Source organism: Corvus brachyrhynchos, unplaced genomic scaffold (assembly GCF_000691975.1).
Source record: "Corvus brachyrhynchos isolate BGI_N302 unplaced genomic scaffold, ASM69197v1 scaffold14, whole genome shotgun sequence".
In the NCBI taxonomy this organism is placed as follows: Eukaryota; Metazoa; Chordata; class Aves; order Passeriformes; family Corvidae; genus Corvus; species Corvus brachyrhynchos.
Genome location: NW_008239110.1, coordinates 22,448,583 through 22,456,598, shown reverse-complemented (window position 1 = coordinate 22,456,598; position 8,016 = coordinate 22,448,583). Strand labels below are relative to the sequence as shown.

The 8,016-nt window shown below is 41.1% G+C and overlaps 1 long non-coding RNA gene across 1 annotated transcript in view; it reads left to right on the top strand.

The window, feature by feature from the left end:
• The window catches only part of LOC108448051, a 6,841-nt gene extending 637 nt beyond the window's left edge, over positions 1 to 6,204 (top strand). The window contains exons 2-3 of the long non-coding RNA XR_001863837.1: positions 3,607 to 3,819; positions 6,000 to 6,204. This is a non-coding gene — a long non-coding RNA (uncharacterized LOC108448051). The remainder of the gene's footprint in view (positions 1 to 3,606; positions 3,820 to 5,999) is intronic.
• The last annotated feature ends 1,812 nt before the right edge of the window (positions 6,205 to 8,016 follow it).

Here is an 8,016-nt window from a genome sequence, read left to right as displayed (position 1 = left end):
AGGGATGAGCGAACGCCGCCACCTCCCAGCCCAGAGAACCACCTCGTGTTTTAGCCCTGCGGATAATCCAGTGCCCTGTTGCTCTCGGCCCCCACAGCCTCTTGAAGCCCCTTGGGTGGGGAGTGGGGATTTGTGTAATTTAAGAGGAAACGACTTGGCCGTCCCTGTTCCCGGAGATGTAAAGCAGCCCGTGGCAGCACTCAGTGAGAGCCCAAGCCCCAGCAGGCGAGCCAGACTGGACTGATGCCTCCAGGAGCATCAGGCGCATTGTACAGGTGCATCAGGCACTAGAGGGAGGGTCTGCCCTGGCCTTCTTATTCTGCCAGGCTGGAGTGCCACATGGCATGAGAGTGGGATAGAGTCATAGACTCGTTTAGGTTGGAAAGGACTTTAAGATCATCAAGTCCAACAATTAACACAGCACTGCAGAGTCCACCACTAGACCTTGTCCCCAAGTGCCACATCTACACGTCTTTACAATTCCTCCAGGGATGGGAACTCCACTAGTTCCCTGGGCAGCCTGTTCCAATGCTTGACAACCCTTTCAGCGAGGAATTTTTTCCTAATATCCAATCTAAATCCAATAATAAATCTAATAATAAACCTAAAAATAAATCAAATAGGTGCCACCAATAGCCAGGTGGCAGCAGCTTAGTGAGAGCATATACCGTCATTTTCTCTCTCCTTTTCTCACACTTGCCCTGCCTAGCCTTGGTGTGCTTTTGTTTTGCTGCACCCTGCTTTTGTCTTCTTGTGTCCTCCTGAAGATGCCTTCCTATTAAAAGCTGAAAGATTTGAAATGATGGTTGACCTGAAAATTTTAGCTGGTTCAGGTGTGCTTCTTGTGTCTTACTGAGCTAAGTTTGCTCATGCTTAAACACAGTTTTGCATCAACTGGATCAGGAGGAACCACCTATGTGTCACTGTTTGGGATAACTAGAATAGATTTCTTTTTTGGGGGCTTTAGAAAAAGACTGATGTGTTGGCTCTTCCAGCCACATGCAGGAGGTACTTGTGGAATTCAGAGCTGAAAGCCTTTCTAGCAACAAGCTCCTGAAGTAGGGAGGGTGCTCTTTGCTATCTGGCGTCAAACATGTTTTGAAAGTGTTGTTTGCTCATTGTCATTGGTGCCAGCCCAGATCTCTGTTTGCCAGTGCTGGTGGTTTGGCATCACTGATCTAGAGTGAGATCAAACAAGGGGGAATATGGAGCCAGAGCCTCAGTTTATTTACCCTAGTGTGAGTGAATGGAGAAATGCCAGTGTTAAATGTAGGTAAGCAAATACATAATCTGTCACTTAGACTCATTTTGACACTTGGTAAGAATAACTTACAAAGCATCCTGTTGGACTACAGTAAAAAAGCAAAGACTGTCTGCATCTACTTTATCCATACGCTTCTTACTAAGGAGAAAGTTTGTAATCTAATCAATTAGCAAAATGAAACATGAATGTTGCCTAGCTCCATATCCCTGTCACCCAGTGTAACTTGTATCTCTATAATTTCCCTTCTGTGGAATGTGTTCATCCCTTCAGCATGAAGAATAACAACTAGTATATGAAATACTTTAATTCTCTTAAATTAGTTGTGTCAAGTAGAGATTGAAGGTAACCAAAATACCATCTCAAAATACATTTTAATACACCAACTGAAGCATTGAACAATATAGAACAGCCAAAGACTGTACATGTGTTTTCAATACTCTTTTATTATGCAGAAGATTTTTCAGTTGTTGTTACATGCTGACAGTATTCTTAGTAGCTTGACACAATTGATTTTTTTTCTCCTGGGGAACATATATGGGGGTAAACAAGCAACTCAGTCCATCAGGAAAGCTGGGAGCACTGATCTTTTGTTCCTGATGAGTGTGGTCAAGGCATATTTCACAATTTCTGGTTTATATGTGTAGCTGGGGCTCTGTGTTTCCAAAGCCAAAATGATTGAGGTAACTGGAGTTGTTCTGTTCAAAATTATTATTTTTTTAAAAAAATTTTTATGAAAGAAGTAGTAGAACTAGTTTTAGCTTGTATCTGTAAACCGGTCTCTTAGTGTGAATTTGAAGGTATGTCCTGTACAGTCTGCTGTGGGAAACTGACATCTGTGTTTGCAAGTAGGCAAACATTATTTAACCCTCAGATAATGCTGTGTTTAAATGATTTAAGTAGTTTGTTTAGTTATTCATGTTTTTTCTGCTGAGTTTCACAGATAGTCTATTGAATGAATTTGCTACCAGCTATTGAAACAGTAGCATTTAAGTAAATATCACACAGTATTTTCAGAAGGCTATTTTCTGTTTCAAAAGTCTAAATATTGAAGCAGAGACTTGATTCAAAATGTCTCATTTAGCTAATCAAGGAAAAGAAATATCTGCTCTCTGTCTACTGTTCCGAGTTTCAGCATTCTTTTGACTAGTCTTGCAATGAATTGCTGTGGACAACAAATAATTCAGACAATAATTTCAAAGGAATAACTGAGAAACTCACAACAATGTTTGCAGATAAGAAAAGGACTTTTTAATTGAGTAAGTTATTCACTGTCAGCTATTCACTCAGCCACTACTGTGCAGTATCTCTTCTTCATGTGGAGCTTTGGAGAACATTAGCACCTCGCTCCTATCCCTACAGGATAAATATGGCTTGTTGCATGTCAGACCAGTGGTTAGGTAAGACATCTACAGTAAATGGTTTCCAGGATTTTCCTTCTAGGCCAACAGTTAGTAAACAACCTTTCAAAATGCTGTGAAAATGGTACCATTTTCCTTTGGCCCCTGGATAAAAAGTAGCAGGAGCCCTGTGATTCACTGTGTCTCGTCCTCAGTTCTTCTGAAGATGAAGTCCAGGGTTAGAAACCAGTTTCTTTGGATTTCCTTCATGGTTGAAATTTGTTAACAAGAACTTGATTACTGCAGTGGAAGTAACTTGGGAAGTAATGGCTACTTCTGGCTATTTGCTGAAGCAATCAATTGCACTAATAGTGTAGCTGCCATCCCCTGCTGCTACTTGAGGTGTTCCTCCAATTTCAATAGCATTTCCCCCTGTAGAGTGAAGGATCTTGCAACAAAAGGCATTGCATGATCCTGGTATTTTATCAGGCTGTGGTTGGGTGACAATAGCTTTGTTGCACCTCAAACAGGCTCCATGGGGTATTTACAACCTTCCTCAACTTCAGAACTGAATTGTAGCTACCTGCACATATCCCTGACTCCTTGCTTGGTCTGGGCTGCCCTGTTTGTGTATGTCCGGAGCATGTTGAATACTATTGTGCGAGGTTGTGGCAAGTGCCATTGTCAGTTGAAGGTAACAAATCATGCTTACATTTTTAGGAGTGTGATCAGAGACCACAGGCAGAAACAAGACTATATTTTTATGAGAAGTGTGCAAATATGAAATACAAAGTCTTGCTGTGGTACAATGGCTGTAAGCAAATAGTAGTTGGTTCAAATGAAGGGCAGGGCGATGGTAATCAAAGTAACTTTTTATTTTAATGCATGTCTTTCAGTTGGCTAATCCTATGCACATTTTTGTTCAATTATGTTTCATTTCCTCCTTCCTTATATTCTGCAGATATTGTGTAGCATGAATTTTTACATTTCTGTCTCACCTTTCAGGCGCTGCCAAAGGCAAATGACCTTCATCCCAGCATTTTTCCATGGTGAGGAAAAACCTTTGCCTGGAATTGGAGAAGAGAAAAAACTGAAATGAACAGCTCACTGTGACCATGCAGCTTGAGTCACTTGAACCATGTCAGATGGGAGACTATTCTTAGTGGTCTTTCTGTGCAGTCAGCTTATCTTCCAAGGAGCAGCAAACCTTTTTTTTGGGTGGGTGCTTCACCTTTCACCAGGAGATTTGCTTGGCCTCTTTTGCTGCTCTAACGCACTTGTTCCCTCATGTTTTTTGTATATTATCTGTGCCAGTAAAAGTACTGGATTTCACAGAATGAAGACAGTCAAACAAGGTAATCACTGAGGCTTTTATCAGTCAGTTCCTCAAAATTAAACTGAGCAACATTTATCTGGGAAAACATAGCATTGCTCTGCCTGGCGAATTTCCATTACTCTTGCATAATGTGGATACATTTGGCATAGACATACCATGAGGTTCAAGTCTCGGGAAAGGATGCCAAGTAGTCACATCTGCTGGCTTGGGTGCCAGAGCAAACACTCCGCGTTGCCTGAGTCAGGGCTTATGCTTCTTTTGGAGTTCAGAAGAATAGTGGAGGGAAAATTATCTGCGTAAAGGAATTTCAGCTGAATGTTTATGTAGCTCTCAGATTTCTTTGTGCTGCTCTGAGGTCTCAGCACTGATTATCACCTAGATAACTGTTCCCCCAACACCAGGATGGCTCTTTCAAGATCAGTGAGACAATATGCTGGGAAAGCACTAGGCTGATAATTTAATGTGACTTTTATGAGACAAAGATGTGGAATTCTGTGTTGTATTACTTGCAAGATCCCACCTATTTGTAAGTCATGCTGCGTGCAAGTGATTGCTCAGACATCCAAAGAAGTTAAATTTCCTCCTAGTCCCAAGAATACTGCCACAGTGGGAGGAAATGCTGGTAGATTGCTCTCATTCACAATTGCCTTGTTAAGTTCATGTACACTTATCCCAAGGAAAACTAGGTTGTTTTTTTTTTTTTTATTTCTTCCTTGGGAACCAGAAATGGAGACAACCAATCATTCATCAATTAAATCCCCCATTTGATTTCATAACTCCTGAGAAATGGCTTGCCTTACAGATAGTATCAACATGTTCCAAGGCTAAGTGGCGGCTCACGTATGTCCTGAATGAAAAAGTATAATTACACACTTCAGTATGATAAACTTGGTGCAAACAGTTGACATTGAGAGAGCAGCTGTTTTCTTTGCCAATGGAAGTAAAAGATATACAGTGAGAGGGTTTAAAAGGTCAACACAGAACTTATACATCTCCTGTGCCAACAGCAACAACAAAAAAATGTGCAGGTGTAAGGCTGGAGTAAAGGTAAGGCTGGGGAAGATGTCACAGTTCAAAACTAAGTATGCAAGATTCTCACAACTATTCAAGGTGTGTGTATCAGAGATTACTTTTGATTACTCAGATAAGTTGTACTTCTGTAGGCCCTCTGAAAACATAAGCAGCTGTTATGTTTTCATCATCACTTCACTATGGCAGGGTTGCCTTAAGATGATAATTTTACAAGAATGAAATAGAGCATGCACCACATCACAAGCAGCAGCATCATGTAGATTTTGAGGGGGAGAGTCAAGGAATATTTGAGATGTTTTCCCTTAGGAGGACTTCCCTAGAACATTTTGTGGATCTTAATCTGCAGTTTTACTTCTTCAGACCTACTTCTGCAACATTTCCTTTATCAGTTAAAGGCACAGATGTTCATGAAGCTTGAATTTCAGAATGACAAGCACACATTTTTCTTAAGCAGCCTGAAATAGGTATGTCCAAGTGTTCCTGGCAAAAATGGCTGAGTAGCCTTGGAACTGAAAATGAACAGTACCATCTGAGTTAGACATATCTAGCAACTTCTGTGTGAGCTGGATTTAACACTCAGAGAACACATTTTGGCAGTGACACATGGGGTTTGTGTCTCATTCAAAAATAATAATTAATTCATTCAGATATTTGGTGGCATACTTTACTACAAGCAAGCATAGATTCCATCCATATGATACATCGTTTGCGCAGATGTTATTCTTCACTTCAAAAGGGAAGTTCAGCCAGTGTCTTCTGTGGGATATACTTTATTATGACTCTCTTCAGCAGAGATCAGCACAGATATGTGATAAACAGAGGCATTTGCCTGTTTAATTTAGGCTTTGTCTGAACTAAAGGAGGGGACAGACATGGTCAGTGCTTAGAGACAGATGCAGCCCAGTCTTGGTGGGTGTGAAGAGGAACAGTGCATGTCCTATCATGGTAAGCTTGGCTGTGCTTGGAGCTTTAAGTAGAGCTAATGGAGGGGGATATGTTACTTGTCTGAATTTCTGTACTTATTTCTCAGCAAGCAGATCTGCAGATACTGGCAGGAGTTTACTCTCTTTGGCTGACTTCTTCCAAGACTCAAGAATGTGATGTGGATCTGAAGCATTGGAGCTTCCTCCTGAAGTGATATACATGGTTTTTAATGCACTGCTGAAACCTGAATAAACTGTTTAAAGAAAAGTTTGTGTACTAGTCCTCAGTAGCCAAGATAAGTTTGCAATGAGTTCAGATCAGGCTGCTCGGGGCTTCATCTGGTTAGGTCTTGAAAACTTCAAAGAATGGAGGCTGCACAACTGCTTCAATTTCATGGAGAAAGGACACTTGCAATAGTTCAGTTTGCCACCATCAAAGGTAGGAGCTCCACACACCTTCAGCCAGTCTACTCCCTCTTCCTGACAACTGTGGAGTTTCCTCTTCATTACTGAGATTGTAGATTGTCAAGATGCTTTATCACAGGAAACAGATTCAGTAAAGCAGACTAGAGGTGCAAAGAGAATTGTGGGCAGTTTTAGAATCAAAATCCTAAATACCAAAGCTGCACCACTGAATTGTGCCACCACACCTGGGGACAGCTGAACCTAGCAATCCAGCTGCTTGTGTCATGATTTTAAAAGTCTCTAGATGTTAGCATGAGGTATTGTGGACTGTGTTTAGAAACCTGGAGTATTCTGTCCATTCCAACAAGGTTCCACCTTTCTCATGTCCTGCAGAAACCCTGCAAATCTTCATACTTGCAAATGATCTTTAAAATTGAAATTTTGTTTTAATCCAGCAACAATGATGGTACTTTGTACTTACTGTATTTTGTTTCACTAAATAGGATTTAAGCTATTTCTCATATGCAGAATTGCTACAAGTGGTTTACCAGACAGAAGCCACTTACGGCAGGACTATTTTATGGCATGGATACTTGTGGAGAAAGGGCAAACACAATCCACTTGCAAAGCTCCATTCTAACAATAATCTTTCAGTAAGATACATTGTAAAAGAGTGGCCCTAAAAGCAAAAGCCCCCACGTGGACAGTCCCTCAATCATTTCTCTGCATCAGCCTCCTGAGTATGCCATCCTGACTGACCATAGGGAAGTAAGTGATTTATAACTAAAATGAAGCCTGCGATGACTAAAGATCTACATGAGACTGGTGAGTTTATTTGCTGAATTACTATGCAAATTTAACAATTAAACCTTCTTTCAGCTCCTAAGGGAATAAGGGGGATTACTAAAGAGAAGGAATTTGACATGTTTGAAAAAAAAAAAAAAAGAAATTGGAAGGATTCTCTGCAGTTGATCAGTTCTGCCCTGCACAGCAGGCATCACAGCAGTTAGTAGGAGTTACTACAGAGATTTCCAGGAAGGTTTGTACAAAGCAGGGAAAATACAATGAAGAAATATAAAACCTCCACTGCATAAGTCAACTTTTATTTGTTTGTCTGTTTGCAAAACTGAACTATGAATTTATCTTCAAGACCTCAAGTGAACTCCACACTTCTTGCTTCTGTATTCAACCAACTCAAAATAACCAGATAACTTCAGAAAAGAAAAAAATAAGTCAACCAAGAAACAACAACCCTCTTTGGTTTGACTGATCTGAGCCTTTCTAAACTTATTTATTTATTTATTTATTTATTTTCATTATCCCCACTTTCTAAGGTTGGTAGTTTGAACAAGAGACTTCTGTTTTGACAGCCTGTCTCCTGGGTACCCCACTGAAAAGGCCAAAGCTCCCAGTGAAGCAGCAGTAGCTGCCTTTAAACAGGAGCTGAGCACTTCTTGCTTTCCTGTGCTGCATGCAAATGGAGACGCTCAGTGTTACCATCTCGGCCAAGCTTCCCCCTAATGTGCCTTCTGCATGGCAATGGCCACTACAAGTGATCATCCACTGTGTCTGTGAGCGTGTTAATGCCCCTGACCCTGGTGCGCTGATCACTCGCGGCGGCAGGGGACTCGTCATCTGTACAAACAGCGTTTGCAGAGCCCGCAGCCTCCTGGCTGTACGTGACAGAGAGCTCTGCTTTATGCTCTGCATGTTCAGCAG